The sequence below is a fragment of the Eurosta solidaginis genome, chromosome 1 (genome assembly GCF_040869045.1).
Source record: "Eurosta solidaginis isolate ZX-2024a chromosome 1, ASM4086904v1, whole genome shotgun sequence".
In the NCBI taxonomy this organism is placed as follows: domain Eukaryota; kingdom Metazoa; phylum Arthropoda; class Insecta; order Diptera; family Tephritidae; genus Eurosta; species Eurosta solidaginis.
In genome coordinates, this window is record NC_090319.1 from 154,991,243 (window position 1) to 155,009,823 (window position 18,581).

General features: G+C 41.8%; 1 protein-coding gene across 6 annotated transcripts in view; it reads left to right on the forward strand.

Moving 5' to 3' along the window:
• The window catches only part of stac (C2 and C2B_Munc13-like domain-containing protein staccato), a 2,073,982-nt gene that overhangs the window by 455,685 nt on the left and 1,599,716 nt on the right, over window positions 1–18,581 (forward strand). The gene's annotated exons all lie outside the window — the stretch shown is intronic.

Below are 18,581 nucleotides of genomic sequence, written 5' to 3' on the forward strand. Positions count from 1 at the left end.
TAGGTTAGCTAAATTCGTAGTTAGCGGATCATTCCATCCGAGATTGTGTAGCTAAAGAGCTTGAAACATAATCTTGAAGCGTATAACACTGAAATAAATGGTGCTAGTAAAATCAACAAATCGGTTCTGTTGCTCTTGACTTAACGGAGATTCGGTGAAATTGATAAAATTATGGTTAATTCGGCCGAGTTCTTTGTCAAACGAACAAATTGTCGCTCTTAAGTTAACAAAATTCTGTAAAATTGACAGATTCCTGGTCAATCTAACTGATTTTTCTGTCAACACAACTGATCTCACTGGTCATTTCAACAGCGATCAACAGTCAATACATGAGCAAATTGCTCTACTTTGTACTTATGACGATGGTGCCACTTGTTTAAAAAAAAATACCAAAATAAGAAAGCCACCAAATCGAAAAAACACACAAAATGGTAAAACAACAAAAAACTAGTTTTTCAGTTATCAATACAAAACGAAAACCCCTTTTTTGAATTTACTGTGCAAAAAATTATGAGATACAGGGACACCTATTTATCAGGTACAATTTTGCAACTTCTCCTCCAAGCGAAATGCAAAATTGTGCCCTCTTGTTGCAAAAGTTTTGTTAGAACGGACAAGATTTTTACAAAGTTAGTAACATTTTGTTCAAGTTTTTACGAATTTTCACTCACGCGAACGAATTTGATAAGATAATAAAAAGCATCCCTTTTTAATGTTGATGTTTCCGACAACATAAAAGTTTGAGTGTTTTGGAATCGTTTCAACTTAAAGTGTTACGAAACGTAAACTTGCCGAATTACATGTAAAGTTACTCCAGTGCTGAATTACCTTCCTGCGATTTGATTCTTTACTTTTCTATAACTTACAAGTTCTCTTTTTAAAATGTTACGTCAAACATTTATACTACAAGTTTTGTTCGAAACAATCATGAGTGGCAACTACATGCGAGAGAAGAAGTTGAGAATGAGCTGAGCTGCAACTGAAAGAATAGAGAATCAGTTTTGTGACTATTATTTTCATTTCTATTTGCAAAGCAAAGTTCAAAACTATAAATTAAATAAATTATAAAATATAGAATTTGGTGAAATGGCGTTTAATAAAACAAAAAAATAAAGTGTATAATGTTTAATGTGTGCCTGCATATTTGGTGTAAGCCCAATTGACGTTCGGTTAGTAAGTGCCACCGTGGCGTGCTCCGCCTGCCACACCGTATGCCCTGGGTTCGCACCCCGGGCAAAGCAACATCAAAATCTTAGAAATAAGGTTTTTCAGTTAGAAGACAATTTTTCTAAGCGGGTCGCGCCTCGGCAGTGTTTCGCAAAAGCGCTCCGAGTGTATTTCTGCCATGAAAAGCTCTCAGTGAAAACTCATCCGCCTTGCAGATGCCGTTCGGAGTTGGCATAAAACACGTAGGTCCCGTCCGGCCAATTCGTAAGGAAAATCAAGAGGAGCACGACGCAAATTGGAAGAGAAGCTCGGCCTTAGATCTCTTCGAAGGTTAGCGCGCCTTACATTTATTTGTTATTTATGTATATGGCAACATATGTACATTCGTACAAAGCTGTCGCAACAACATTTTTTTTGTTCATTTGACTACTAAAATGATCAATAACGAATCAACGATTTGTGCGCAGTTGATTCAACATCTTGTTGCGATGGATAAAAATTAACAGAAATTTCGGTTGAATTGACCCGTATTTCGGTTGATTTTACCATTCTTTTTCCTTCAGTGAACGATTCGAGACAAGAGACCTAAGGGATCAAACAATCGTGAAACGGCTGACAGAACATCCCTTTTGCTAGGCACCGATAAGATAGACATCTGTAATTGGGACGTCAATTTATCGGTTCAGTCCAACTGGTCGCCACAACACACATACAGCCACAAATCATCACATTATACAGTTCAAACGAATCAAATCATCATACATCATATCCATTAGCGTCACATCTTACAGTTATACAGCAGCATCACATCAACATCACAACATCAAACAGTCCACATACAGTCCATTACAGTCAACAGCACATCATACATTTTCAACATCGCAGTACACTCTTCAAGTTCACATACAACATCCCATCAGACAAAATCATCACATCAACACAGCGCCGACCAACGACTTGCTTAAATAACTTAAGGTACGTGATTGCTTGATTGCACAAACTTTTTTTCTATTTACGTGTTTCACGTAAAAAAAAGGAAAGTGCACTCAGTGATTGATACAATACAAAGCAAGTGAAATTGATAGAATTCGTGCTTACTAAGCACACCACGCCTTATGACGATCGGGTAATTCCTCCCACCAATGGTAAGGGTTACCCGACACCGCTCAAGGCAGACAGTCAGTGAATTTTTTTAGTCACACTCATCACTGCACTGTGTAAACCCCTCGGCGTCACATACGCTGACAAAAATATCACCAGATTTCTTATTACAGGAACCATATTTCACTTGGTTGATAGCCATAGCATATCTATCACAGAATTCACTTTATTAATCAGTTTGCGAACGGAAATAATACCAAAAGCCAAAAAAGTATCACTACGTTGGGGGGCTAGTGGCTTAATCACACAATTAATCTATATCGCTTTATATTATATAGCTTGTATTTTTCTCATTTTTTCTTAATAAATATTTTAAATTGTACGTTTTCCACGTCAAGTTGGATATACAAAATTTATTTCTTTTGTTGGGAAATATACCCTGGTTGGCTACTCGACGATACTCATCAGCGTTCACTTTCACTTTTTATACACATTAAATCCACATAATTATTTTATTTTATTTCAAATATCGAGGTGGACACATTATATCCACATCGGGATTACTATCTGCGTTTTAAAACCTCTTTTTTGACGCTCTAAATTTTTTGGAAAATATTTTTATCTGTGTCCAACACACTTGTTAGACACATTAAATATTTGCAAACGATTCTCTTCTCTGCATTGCACATCACTGTAGACACATTAAATCCTCGTCAGGATTTCTATCTGTGTTTAATATCACTTCATACACATTAAACATTTACAGACAATTTCTATCTGTGCTGCATATCACGATATACACATTAAATCCTCGTCAGGATTTCTATCTGTGGTTTATATAACTAAATCCTCGTGAAGATCTCTATCAGTGTTTTATATCACTGTTTCTTACACACTACATTCACGTCATATTTCCATTTGTATAAAATGTTCTGCTTAACACACCAAATTCACATAAAGATTTCTACCTGTGTTAACGCATTTAATCGCATCAGGAGTTCGATCCGTGTTTTTTTTTTACATTATACTTAGACTCAGCACAATCACAGCAGGATTGATAGCTGCACTACTTGCAAAAAACACAAACTTGTAATTTTTGTTGCGGTTGTATTTACACCAACGCCACTAAGTCGTTTACCTCCAAGCTCGACACCTTCAAAAAAAAAATATATATATATATATTCAGATTAATTAAAGCAAAGGAGATATTTCATACTCATAATGTAGTTCGTCAGTTATTGAATCATCTAGATTTTCAAAGCCCTTTTGGCTCTTCTGAGAAATTGGACAATTAATTGTAGATGTCGTATTTGTTATTAAGTTCAAAATTTTCTATCGACCATTGTTAGAAGAAAATCATGCTTTATTGTAATGACATTCCCCTCTTCAATTTCAATTATTGTTGGTTCTAATTTGGCAATTTGACTTTTTATATCACTCACTGTAGCTTTTGTGAGTTCCGAAGACTCCTTCTCGTATTTAAATAATATCGAGCGGCACAATATAGTTGATGACGGGCGTGGATTTTTCCAATATTCTGAAGCTTCATCTTTTAGTCGTAATGGAATAATAGAAGCCATAAACATATTACTATCTGTAATTGTTTCATCGTCTACATTTATTCTTTGTTTATATGCGCTTTGTCCTGATGATCCATCACAGCCCCATTTAGTTATCAATGCTAGCTCCTTTGGCAGTGATTTCAACTTTTCTTCAATACGCTTCAAGTAAAACTTTGAAGGAGTCGTGTAGACGTATGATCCATTAGGTTTTGTAGCTCAATTTCAGCTGATACTTCGGTTATTTTGGGACTTAGAGGAACTGCTTCTTTCTTGGCTTGAGTAATTTTTTTGTATCCAGGTAAAATATCGGCATTACGTTGCAATAATGACTTACGCAATATAATATATTTTTTCTTCGTTAAACCGATATCTATAAACAGCGCCAAAGCTTCTTCGGGAGTGTATTTCCTAGGTAGCACATTTGGTGGTGTGGGAATGCTGTTTTTGATCCTCATCAGTCACACTGGACTTGCTACCGCAACTGCTTCTGTTATATGAGACTTTTTTCTTCGTCTTTTTTATATTTAATAGCCAGTGCTTCTAAAAGATGAGTCGTGACCATAGCTTTTGTGGTATCAGACAGCTTCCTTTTCCTTGTGTAGGTAGAACACTCTTCTATGGGTTTTGTTGGTCTCCCTCTAGTTGGATTGGTTGACGTGCTAGGCGTTTCTTCGTCCAAAAAAGTTTTGTCAGCTAGCCACTTTTCATGCTTACTTAGAAATTCTGAATTGTTACGATAGACGTTCTTCCATTTTCTTTCTATCATAATGTATTGTAAACCAATTTTTTCTTCCAGGCCTTCCTTTTCTTTAATGATTGCTTTACTCGCTAATTCTCCCATAATCAAAACACCGCAAATAGTTTCGAGTTTTCTAGATACATAGAATTGGCTTCGAGTGTACCTGACTAAATATTAAACTGTGAAGTATATTTAAAAATGCTATTCACTTTATTTAAGTAAATAGAATACTTAGTTCCTTAATCTCCAAACGACGAATGATAATGTGCATTGTATGATGGATAGCTTTATATACCTACTCAAATTATTAAAATGAATTTCAGGTATACAATTCGTAACTAAAAAAATGTATGTTGTTAACAAGTTCCAATAACAAAAACGACCTTACGGCCTTACTGAATTATATATACCTGCTCAGGCGCGTATTTATGCCCAAGGTTGTTTAACTTTATTCGATGTAAAAAGTGAAGTTGCAGCTGGACGCAGGTAGACTTTATGAATTTAGGTAACTGAATATTTCACAAATAACTACTGTTAATTTGGCGGAGCAAATATTTTAACATTTTTTTCCATCAAAATTTTAAAAAGCGCCTAAAAATAGGCATTTCGAAAAACAGGTATATCCGCCTATTTTTTATTTTTTTTTTGTTTGAATCCTAAATTAAATTATCTTTAATTGCCTATACAAGAAAACGACAACCGGCCGCCTTATTTACTCACAAAACCATTTTAAATACAACGAAACAGAAGAAAAATTTCAAATTTTTTCCCAATGTTAAAAAATTGGTCAATTTTGAGCGGCTCTACCTGGTAAACTATACATGTATTAGATTTAGCGAACGCTTTCATGATTTTTTTGATTTATGCCATGTTTTAACGGCAGAGGCGCCACTGTGCAGCGTACCAAAACTGGCATGTAAGATGTGCAACAGTACGGAGCACAAATTACGAAATTGCCAAAAATTCCGTAGGTTGTCTACGTCAGGGAAAATAGAGTTTGTAAAAAGCAATAGTTATTGACTGAATTGTCTGTCGGGTGGACACACCGTGACACGCTGCACTAGCCCATTCAATTGCAGCACGTGCCATGCAAGGCACAACAACTTGCTCCATCTTCCGACAGCACAACCAAAGACAACGCCTCAAAGGTGGACTCAAAACGCCACCGAAAACACACCTTCAACCTCACAGCAGGCGAGGGTAAGGACGGTGTCTGAAAAAAGGCAAGATAATGCTAACAACGTCACTTCGTGCCATGCTAACACAACTAAAGGGGTGTTACTAGGGACAGCGCGTGTTAATATACACTACAACGGAGTGAAATTTTCCGCCAGAGTGCTGATAGACTCTGTGTCCGAGTGCTCCTTCATAACTGAGAGACTCAAGAAGAGAATAAACCTGCCATCCAAACCTTTGCATGTGCAAGTGTCGGGAATAAGCAATAAGCTATCGGCGCAGGTAAAAGAACCGTGTTCGATTAACTTAGGTTCGCTTACAGACCCCATAGTAAGCATCGACACAGTGGTCCTAGTCCTACCTCAAATAACAGGGACCTTCCGACTTGCCAAGTCAGCGCAACGACTCGGCAAGCATTCCCTGATCTGATTCTGGCGGATAAGAGGTTCTTCATTAATGAACCAGTCGACCTCATACTTGGAGGCGACATTTATCCCCACATAATACTAAACGGTATACGGAAGAACGTTCTAAATACGCTTCTCGCCCAATAAACCGCCTTCGGTTGGATTTTAACCGGTCGTGCAGAAGCACCTCACCCAACCAATACACGGGCATCCTTTTTCAATGAAATAAGCTTAGGCAAGCAACTAACCGCTTTCTGGGAAATTGAAAACATACCTATGAAAAGGCCCTGACCGAAGATAATGCCTATTGCGAGGCACTATATAAAACCACAAGGGAAAGGAACTCTGATGGGAGGCACACCGTCGCCCTTCCCTTCAAACAAGACTTCCCAAAAACCCTCTGTTTGGGCCCATCTCTTAAGAGCGTCTGCTCTCAGTTCTATCGGAACGAGACACGCCTAGCCAAGACACCGGCCCTACAGACGGAATACAACAGGGTATTGACAGAATACGTCACGTTCGGGCACATGTCCAAGGTACACACCGTAGTACCACCACAATCAGCTGATTGCTATTTCTTACCGCATCATGCGTTGATTAACGAAGAAAGAACAACGACTAAAGTAAGGGTCGTATTCAACGCGTCGTGCCCGACTTCCAACGGCACGAGCCTGATCCGCCGATGTCCTACACACAGGCCCAGTTCTTCAAGCCGTCTTAACAATACTACTCCTCCGATGGAGATTCTACAAATACGTCTTCAACAGCGACATTGAGAAGATGTACAGGCAGTACTGGATAAAAGAATACCAAAACCAATACCAAATAATAGTTTTTCGTCTCAAAGCAGGTGACCCTATCAGTATTTACGAGCTCAACACGGTAACCTTTGGCGTCGAGGAATCGCTGCCAATCGCAGCGCACATGTTGTTGTTGTTGTTGTAGCAATGCTCGACCCACCCAATAGCCGATACCAATCACAAATTGTCATCAATATCCTCTAACGGGAGTCCAAGGAAACTTGCCGTTTCAACAGGGGTGGACCATAAGGAAAGGGGTGTTAGAGGCGTTGGTTCCACACTGCAATTGAAGAGATGGTTGGTGTCATGTGGGGACACATTGCAAGCGGGGCATACATTTTGTAAGAGTTTAACCTGTTACAGTATCCAGAACGAAGTTGAGCAAGAGTGACACGCGTTTCCCTGGGGAGTATGCGTTCCTCTTCCGCGAGTTTTGGATAATTTTCGTTAAGCACTGGATTCACCGGGCAATTCCCGGCATAAAAAGTGCGAACGTCAAGCTGTGAAGTTGTGTTTTGATTTCTACTGTGCCTTATTTTGTCTTAAATAAATAAATTTGTTTGTTTAAATAATTATTGTGCTAAAAATAAGTGTAAACACGTTGTGTACTGCATCGGCAATTTAAAGTTCTGCTTTTCTTTACTAAAATAAATTGTATCTTAAAAATAATTGATAAAGTGTGTATATCCATACATACATACATATTTGCCGAGTCACTTTGCATATTTGTTGTTGCATTTGATTGGCATTTATATATTTTCAGTTTTCAATTGTTATTTGCTCGTGCACATTTACTTCATTTTCTTTTCACTGCCACAGCTGTTTGCATTGTGTGTTGTTAAGCGTCAGTTAATAGCGATCTTAAACTGCTCATACAGTGATCTTCAAACTGCTCAAACAGTGATTTTCTTACTGTGATCTCCAAACTATTTTCACTGCCTCCGTCTGTTTAATCAATTTTACTTTAACTTATAATGTCTTGCAATTTTGTTAACTGCCAATTGAAAGGTGATACCGAGCGTTTCGTGTCGTGCTGGCTTTGTGATGAGCTTGCTCATATGAAGTGCGCTAGTTTGACAGCAAGGGTGTGTGATGCGATCAACGATAACAAGGGTGTGCGTTGGTCGTGCTTGAAATGCAGATCCACCGAAGTGGATCTTTTTAAGCTTTTCAAACATACCCGAAACGCATTCTCCGAAATCGGTAAGGAACTTTCTACATTAGGGGATAAATTCAAGTATTATGAAAACTTGTTTAAAACTTTCAAATGTATTACCGATTCAGCTGCTAATGCTAACAGCTACAGTCGTGACAGCAAACGAAAACGAACTGATGTCTCGGCTGGCGTATTGACCCTAGACCCCGTTCAAAACATCCAGAACCCAATCGTTCCTACACCTAGCACGATAGAATTAATAAACTTAGCATCTCCAAGTCCTCTTACAGTAGAGCCTTCAACATCAAAGGCACCTCCAACAAAACTAGCAGCTAGAAAAAATATTGAACCTGCAAACCGTTCTCAGGCGACTGAGCCTGGAACTAGGAAGTTGGTTGTAGTCCCTCCTAAAAAATCGATATTCGTGTCAAGATTCGAGAGGGATACTACTGAGGAGGATTTGAAATCGTATATCTTCTCAAAAAGGAAAACCCATGACGTAACAATTCGGAAATTTAATTTTAGTTATGAAAGAAACGTATCTTCCTTTAGATTAGATGTACCTATTGACCATTTTGACACTATCTTGAGTAACGATTTTTGGCCCTCTGGGGCACTTGTGCGGGAATTTGAATATAGGCGGAATAAGAGTGTTCCAAACTTGGCAAAGATCCCTGTTAATAACACTGAGTCAAAAAACTGAACGAAAAATCTGCTTTAGATATACTTTACCAAAATGTTAGAGGCTTAAACACCAAGTTAACAGAACTGTTTTTAAAATCATTTAACTCAAGCTACGATATAATTGCTTTAACCGAAACCTGGCTGAAACCTCATGTTTTTAACTCAGAGATCCTCTGTAATGACTACCAGATATATCGAAATGACCGCCTGAACAGGGTTGGAGGTGGGGTTCTGCTTGCTGTACACTCTTCAATACCATCTGAAGAGATTTGCGAAACCGCCACCGATACAACTGAGTTCTTGTGCATACGCACACAACTAGCAAATACCCACACTTATTTGGCCATCTGTTATATCCCGCCATCTTCTGAACTGTCCGTTTATATGAATCACATTTCCTTGCTAAGAACTGTTAATTCGATGCTAAAGCCTTCCGATTCCATTATTGTCTTGGGTGACTTCAATATGCCACACATATCATGGTGCATCTCTGACTTTAATATCGTACCAGTTTCGTCAAAGTCTTCCAACAATGAATTTCTAGACGGAATGTCTGAGCTGTGCCTTCAACAAATCAACATCCAATCGAATAAATTCGGAAGAGTGTTGGATTTAGCCTTTGTGGATGATGAATCTAAATATTCCATTAGTCGATGCGAACCCATTATTGAACCTGAAGATGCTTACCACCCTTCCCTCAAAATAGTTTACGAAGTTGTAAATTATGCTTGTAACAGCGGAAATAAACGATACGACTCCAGTTATCGCTTCGACTTTGCGAAGGCCAATTTTAAAAAATTAAATCGTGATCTATCTCGAATAGTGTGGCCAACATTTAATGCTGATGTGGAGCAAAGCGTTTCTCACTTTTACAATACCATTTACTGTCTTTTTGAAAAATACGTACCTAAGCGGATTTGTGTACATTCCGATACAAGCCAAGTATGGTTCACTAAAGAGCTGAAAATTTTAAAGAATAAAAAGTCTCGATCTTTCAAGTTGTTCAAAAAGACGGGTTTACATAACCATTACTTACAGTACTCGATTCTACGCTGCAAGTATTTTCAATTGAACAAAAAGTGTTACAAAGCTTATCTTTGTAAAATGAAAAGAAATATAACTTGCAACCCGAAGGCATTTTACGGATTCGTAAACTCTAAACGCAGGGTGAAAGGGTTTCCATCATCCATGAAATTCCAAGATAATATTTCCAGCGATGATCAAGAGATCGCCGACTTCTTTGCGGAATTTTTCAAATCAAATTACTCTATTGAGACCAACGTTTCACCTAATGAATACCCATACCATATTGATTCATGTTATTCAATCAGAGCTCCATTTATATCTTCAGAAGATGTATTATCTTATTTAAAAACTTTAAAAGTATCATATTCATACGGCCCCGACAGGATCCCGACACACTTTCTTAAAAAATGTGCCGCAAACATCTATCAGCCGCTAACAGATTTATTTAATTTATCTTTAATTTATGGCGTTTTCCCAACAATATGGAAGGAATCTTTTCTTATTCCGCTTCATAAAAATGGAAGCAGGTCTTCAATAGAAAACTACCGGGGCATAGCAAAGTTATCCGCTATCCCAAAGTTATTTGAGGCTATTGTTACCCACCACCTAACATTCCCTATTTCCCCCATAATTGCAAGCTCGCAGCATGGGTTCTGTAAGGGCAAATCACCTATCACCAATTTACTAGAATTTACCACCCACGTTTCTAATGGATTTAGAAAAGGCCTTCACACTGATGTAATTTACACCGATTTCAGTAAAGCTTTCGACAAAGTATCACACCCATTACTTATTCATAAGCTCAGTCAACTCGGTTTTCAACCCCGTCTTATATGTTGGATTTCTTCGTATCTTGGTTATCGTACGCAAAAAGTAATCTTTAAAAATACACTTTCTGGGGTCATCAATGTTTCTTCTGGTGTTCCTCAGGGCAGCCATCTTGGTCCGATTCTGTTCTTGTTGTTCATAAACGATATATCTGGTACAACTAAATACTCAAAAATCTTGATGTACGCAGACGATGTAAAACTTTTCAAATCATGTGCCTCGGTTGAGGAACATTCCTTGCTTCAAATGGATTTAAATCACTTGGTTACCTGGTGCAATGTAAATTATATGCCGCTCAATCTCAAAAAATGTAAATTCATGTGTTTTTCTCGGAGAGTTTCGCCACCAGCTTCATATACAATTAACAACTATAATCTAGAAACTGTAAATAATTTTATTGACTTGGGAGTCATGATGGATTCCAAACTTAGTTTCAATCTTCATATTAATGCTACAGTGAATAAAGGCAAAGGTGTTTTTGCATTTGTTAAACGGTGGTCAAAAGAATTTAACGACCCTTACATAACTAAAGCACTTTTTACAACATTAGTTAGGCCAATATTAGAATACGGCTCGATAATTTGGAATCCGCGTTATCAAGTCCATGCAGACAGTCTCGAATCAATACAAAAACAATTTTTACTATTTGCCTTAAGAAATTTCCAATGGGACTCTTTAACTAATCTTCCACCTTATACTAATCGATTAAAGCTTATCAATCTTCCAACTCTTGCTAGTCGAAGGGAAATGCTTGGTGTGATATTTATGACAAAAATTTTAAATGGATCAATTTCGAGCCCATTCCTTCTGAATGAAGTGAACTTTTGCGTTCCCTCTCGGACATCGAGACACTTCAAACCTCTTCTGCTGAAACAATGTAGAACGAATTTCGAACAAAATGAACCTTTTCGGCGTTTATGCCAAGATTATAACTCTCACTCAAACACATTTGATAGCTCGGACTCCCTTTTTTCTATAAAAAAGATTGTTCTCACCTCTCTAAATTAATGTATAATACGTTTGCTTCTGTTCTCTTTAAGTATTACGCTTGGCTGATGAAATTTCTTCTGTAGCTGAGCAGTCTCAGATCGTGACGCTTGACAAACCGCTGCCCATCAAAGACTCGGCAAAATAAAAAAAAAAAAAAAAAAGTTATTATATATATATATAAATCGATCGCGTGAACAGGATTAGCCTGGTTTCATTGGGCCACTTGAGGGCAGCGCGCTGCCACAACGTCCATTAAAAAAAAAAAAAAAAAAAAAAAAAAAAAGGTCCGACGCCTGTTTATGGAGTTCACCAAGGACCTGCTTGTGTTTTTTCACTTCATACGGCTGGGTTCTCAGGTGCCGTATTTCCTCAAAATGCTTACGGAGATGACTCCTTAAGCCCCTAGGCGGTGCTGGTTCATCAATCAGATGTCTGTTGGGATGCCCAGATTTCTGGGTATTCAACAGGAACTGTTTGGTCAGCATCTCATTTCTCTCCTTGATGGGGAGTATTCTCTCCTCATTATGCAGATGGTGTTCTGGGGACATAAGAAGACAGCCCGTGGCGATTCTGAGAGCAGTATTTTGGCAGGCCTGTAGTTTCTTCCAGTGGGTGATTTTTAGGCTTGGCGACCATATGGGTGACGCGTAGCACGTAATCGGCTGGCTGATTGCTTTGTATGTAGTCATGAGCGTTTCTTTATCTTTTCCCCAAGTACTGCCAGCGAGGGATTTGAGGTTTTTGTTACGGCTCTGAATTCTCGGAACAATTGCAGCTGCGTGCTCACCAAAATGTAGATCCTGATCAAACGTCACACCCAAGATTTTGGGGTGTAGGACAGTCGGTAGCGTAGTGCCATCGACGTGGATGTTCAAAATGGTCGACATTTGGGACGTACATGTTGTAAATAAGGTCGCGGAAGATTTAGTCGGTGATAATGCAAGGTTTCGCGAGGCGAAGAAACTGGAGAGATCAGGGAGGTAGCCGTTTATTTTATTGCATAGCGCATCGATCTTTGGGCCTGGGCCTGTGGCCATTATTGTGCAGTCATCGGCGTAGGAAACGATTGTGACTCCTTCCGGTGGTGAAGGTAGCTTAGATATGTAGAAATTAAACAAAAGTGGGGATAGGATACCACCCTGTGACACCCCTTGTTTAATTCTCCTTGGTTTTGATGTTTCGTTTCTAAATTGCACCGATGCCTGCCGACCACCCAGATAATTTGCGGCCCACATTTTAAGACATAGGGGAAGGGTAGACCCTTCCTGGTCTTGCAGTAACGAGCCATGGTTGACCGTATCAAAAGATTTTGATAGGTCTAGCGCTACGAGTACTGTTCTATGGTGGGGGTATTGATTTACACCGCAATTTATCTGGGTGCTAATGGCATTTAGCGCGGTGGTAGTGCTATGGAGTTTTCTGAAGCCATGCTGATGAGGGGCTAGCTGCAAATTTGCTTGGAAATAAGGGAGCAAAATGGCTTCAAGCGTCTTTGCCACTGGCGATAGGAGAGATATCGGACGATACGACTCACCTATGTTAGGTGGTTTCCCAGGTTTTAGTAGCGGGACCACCTTGGCCATTTTCCATTTCTCAGGTATGACAAAGGTGGAAAGAGACAAGTTGAAGACATGCGCTAAATATTTGAAACCCTCTTTCCCTAGGCTTTTAAGCATCGGCATGGCTATGCCGTCTGGGCCCATTGCTTTGGATGGTTTAGCACGACCAATGGCGTCCTCAACCTCTTTAGCGGTGATGGTGATTGGTGACGCGCTGAATTTGTGTTTATGTGCGTGTCTATTGGCTCTCCGTCTATCTTTGTCGACCCTAGGATGCATTATATATTGTCGGCAGAAAGCGCTCGCGCATTTTTTCGCGTCCGACAGCACTTTGTCGCCAAAGGCGATGGAAACTTTGTCTTTGTGCGTAGTCGGATTCGATAGGGAATTTACGGTGGACCAAAGTTTACCCACACCGGTAGAGAGGTTACAACCTCTTAGGTGTTCCTCCCATTTCGCCCGCTTGTGTTCATCCACAAGCAATCTGATGCGTTGGTTTATATCCCTTATTTGGGGGTAGCCTGGATCAAGCTGTCCTATAAGGTCACGTTCTCTCGCTAAGTTTGCGGCCTCCGCCGGGAAGTGGGGCCGGATTTCGGGAATTCTCCCGGCGGGAATGAAATGTGCCGAGGCGGATTTAATGACCTTACGGAAGGCACGCTCCTCTTGGCGGGCATCGGTCGGGATAGGGAGGGCAACAAAGCGGCTGCCTGTAAAGGATTTATATTCTTCCCACTTTCCTTTTTTGAAGTTTATGAAAGTGCGTTTTTCAGTGACAATGAAGTCGGCGGTACGCTCAAGCGAAATAAGTATGGGCAGGTGGTCGGATGCCAATGTTACCATCGGCTGCCAGTTGACGCAGTTTACGAGTCCTGCGCTCACGATTGAGATATCTGGCGAGCTGTGACAGCTTCCTACCATACGTGTGGGGGCGTCTCCGTTTATTGTGCAGAACGTCGTTTCTTCTATTTGATCCGCCAATATCTCACCCCTACTGTCCGCCCGCAAGTTTAAATGCCATAGATCATGATGGGCATTGAAATCGCCTAAGATAATGCGATTGTTGCCAGTGAGTAAGGCCCTGATATTAGGGGGGTATCCACTGGTGCAACAGGTGGCAGGAGGGATGTAGATGTTGATGATTTCTAGGTTTGCATCGCCTGACCGGACAGATAGGCCTTGACGTTCTAAGACATTGTCCCTGCGGTCGATGCCAGGATCAAATATATAATATTGCACAGAGTGGTATATGATAAACGCGAGACCGCCTCCATTTCCGCTCTACCGGTCTTTCCTGTGGACATTATACCCAGAGCAGGTCTGCAATGCAGATCTTGCTGTGATTTTCGTGTGAAATCGACTATCTCCGTAATCTTCCCAGTTAGTCTATTACAGTTTAACTGCAGAATTCTGTAGTGCATAAGGGAAGACGTCGCCACTCTGGGGGTAAGTGACGGGTGACTACGCCTGGGTTGTGGAAGGCCAGGACGCAATTGCTGTTGTGGCCCTGGGACTGGGCGTCCTTGGGCAAGCATTGGGGTACCCGGATGATTTGGGTTTGCGACCTGGCAACATGGCGCGATGAAACCCGTTGGGGGGGTTGCCGTCGCGGAGACCAGAACATCTAGGGAAGTGGCACCACCCAAGGCAGTAGCTGCATTGGGCGGATGTCGCAAACTTATATATTCTGTGCTGGCAGACGGTGCAAACGGAGGTAGGGACTAAGAGTCTGTTTCCCTGACCTGCACGTTTGCTGCCGGAAAAGAGGGGTTGGGGGGGGGGGGGGGAAGACGGGGGCAGGGGCTGATGCTCAGCATTGCTACCAACTCTACTACGAAGGTAGTAGTTATGAGTGGTATCAGCTGTTTGAGTTGTTGGCGCCGTGGGGTGCGAGCAGCAGCTGGTACTTGTTGTGGCTTGCTGAGCAGCGGGGCTGCTGGAAGGTAGTGGGGCGGCGCTTAGGCGTAGACTACGGGACGCCCTTGGGCGTGAACAGCAAGGAGCCTCAAAAGATTTATAAAAGTTACGTGGACGTCGGGTTTTGGGCTCAAGCCCAGAACAACCTGTCCGATGCAACCATCCCTTGCACGAGACACACTGAACAGAGTATGACCGTCCTAAAAAGATTCTTTTCCGGAAGATGCAGCAAAACCATTTCTCAGGACCGGGGTTAGGAGACGGACCCGGATTGGATTCGATGCCTTCCCGGAGTAAGAGAATATGGAGCAATCCTGCTGCAAGGGGCTGCTGGGAGGATGACAATTTGTGGGAGGGACAAAACAAATTGGATGGGGTCACACTGAAATGACAGTCCTTGGTCGGGAAAAATCCCGAGTCGCTCCGGTACATAGAACCGACTGCCTTGGGAAGCGTCGCAGCGCACATCTTGCGAAACAGTATGTACGTCGATGACGTCCTTGCAGGGGGGGCATAGCATCGAGGCAGCAATCACTGCTCGCGATGAAATCACAACTGCGTTAAAGTCAGCAGGATTCCCTCTGCGAAAATGGACCTCTATTTGCAGTAGGATACTACAGGGAATACCAGAACCTCACAGGCTTACGGAAAACTTTCTGGAGTTCGAGGACGCGATCATGGTAAAAACCCTAGGCATCTGTTGGAACGCGCATTCCAACTACTTTTATTTCACAGCGAAACCAATCGAAAACCAGGACATCTTAACAAAGAGGGTGATCCTATCTGCCATCACCAAACTCTTCGACCCTTTAGGCTGACTCGCCCCAGTTATCATCGTAGCCAAGATATTAATGCAGAACATTTGGCTGGAGGGCGGGTTGTGATGAACCGGTATCCACAATAACTCTAGACCTGTGGCAAACCTTTATGCAGGAGTACCACGCGATTAACAAGATTCGGATACCTAGGTATGTGCACCTTACCCCAATCAACGAGATAGAAATACACGGCTTCTGTGACGGATCCGAAAAAGCTTACGCGGCTACGGTCTACGTGCGAGCTCAGATAAAGGAGAGGGTCTACGTTAGTCTAGTTATGTCGAAAACAAGGGTGGCACCAGTAAAAACAATTTCATTACCAAGATTGGAGTTATGCGGTACTGTCTTGCTGGCTGAGACTTTGGAAACTGAGATGGAGAACCTGAACTTAGGCGCATTTAACATTCACCTATGGACAAACTCGACCATCGTCCTAGCATGGATTCGAAAACCCCCTTGTTCCTGGTCAACATTTGTAGCTCACAGGGTGACAAAAATCGTGGAGAAGGTAGGAAATAAAGCTTGGCATCATGTCGAGTCCGCATCAAATCCAGCGGACTTAGCCAGCAGAGGACTTCCAGCCACGGACCTAGTCGACAATTCTTTGTGGTGGCAGGTACCTTCTTGGCTGCAAAAAGGCAAAGCGAAACGGCCATCTCAAGGCGAACAGGAGTACCACACAAACATCGAAGAAAAACGAGCACAAGTGCATGCAGCAACAAACATCAACAACAGCGAGGATATTCTTGATCGGTTTTCCGATCTATCAAGGGCGTTGCGGGTAATCTCCTACATTATAAGATTCTCGAATAGAACTCATCCAAAAACTAAAGCGTCCTTTAAAGCAGAGTCGCACCAGATTTCGGCTGACGAAATCAAGGGTACGACTAGCCGTCTCATAAGGATATCCCAAACAAACCACTATGCCGAAGAAATAAACTCTCTGAGGACTAGAAAACCAATCGCGGCCAAAAGCGAGAACCTCCCTCTAGACCTTTTTATCGACGAAGATAATGTCCTACATGTGGGGGTCGTCTCAACGCATCCAGGGACGTTCCCGTCAACGAGCGTCACCCGATAATCCTCCCTTACGCCTGCCGACTCACCCGTCTCCTAGTCCAGTTTGTCCACACCATTTACATACATGGCTGCGGCTGCTACGCACGCAGTATTGGATACCTCGGGTCAAAAACATGATCCGATCCGTCATTCACAACTGCAAGGCCTGTACTCTATTCCGCAAACGTTCCCCGACACAACTCATGGGAATTCTCCCTGCGGAACGTACTTCCTTTTCTCGGGCATTTATCAAGTCTTACAGCGGACGAGGATGCTGCATGTCTAAGGGTTACGTCTGCCTATTCGTCTGCTTTGCGACTAAGGCGATCTACTTAGAGGCGACTAGCGACCTCAGCACCGCCGCGTTTCTAGCAGCGTTTAGTCGGTTTGTCACCAGACGAGGATGCCCGAAAAACCTCTATTCCGACAACGGGACGAACTTTGTCGGTGCGTCGATGGCTCTCCGCTCAGAGTTCAAGGCATTCCTCGTAGATGCGCGCGACCAAACCCTCTCTAAATATGCCCACCAAACCCTGACATGGTATTTCATACCAGCAGCTGCTCCTCGTATGGGCGTGCTGTGGGAAACGGGAGTCAAGGGTTTCAAAACTCATTTCAAAATGATCCCATCGGATCATAAATTTACTCTCGAGGAGTTTAGCAGCATCCTGTGTGGGACTGAATCCTGTCTCAACTCCCGACCCCTAAGCCCATCAACCTGGAGCCACTTACCCCCGGACACTTCCTAGTCGGGGGCCATCTACTAGCGCCACCCGAGATTGATGTCAGCGAGAATCGCGCATCACTCGTCAATCGATGGGAAAAAGTTAAGGCGCTGCATCAAACCTTCTGCAAACGGTGGAGAACGGAGTATCTCACTGAATTGCAAAAGCGCGTTAAGTGGAAGCATCCACAATCAAACCTCAAACAGGGGGACCTAGTCGTCATTAAGGAGGATAATCTGCCCCCCAACGAATGGAGACTAGGTCGGATAGCCAACCCTCAATATGGCCCCGATAACCGAGTTCGAGTCGTCGAACTGGATACGGCAAGGGGACAAACCACCAGACCAATCACGAAATTGGTCCTACTACCACCCTCCAGTGAGGGTGAGGGAGACTCGTAACTCCCAACCGTTATAACAACCCCCCCTCGCTCAGACTTCCAGGCAGGGGCTCCCACCAACGCATCGCATCACCCTGGAAGAGAATAGCTTAAGCTGCAACCGTACTAATTTTTATATTGACAGTCAAGCAGCAATTAAGGCAATAATCTTGCATAGCACAGCATCTAAATGCGTGTTAGAGTGTAAACAGTCTCTTGAGAGAATCGGGACAGGGAGAAGCATACATCTATATTGGGTCCCAGGGCATATTTTATTTATTTATTTATTTATTTATTTATTACAGCGTAAGCCTAGTTTGAACAATATTTATTAAATCACATTGTAGAACTTATCTTATAGGTAAGGTTTTACAATGTTCATATAGTCTGCTTTTAAATACATAAATTTCTTCACAATTTTTTATTTCATTAGGCAATTCATTATGGAAAAGGTTTTGTTTGTCCACTTCAGTTCTATAGAGTGGCAG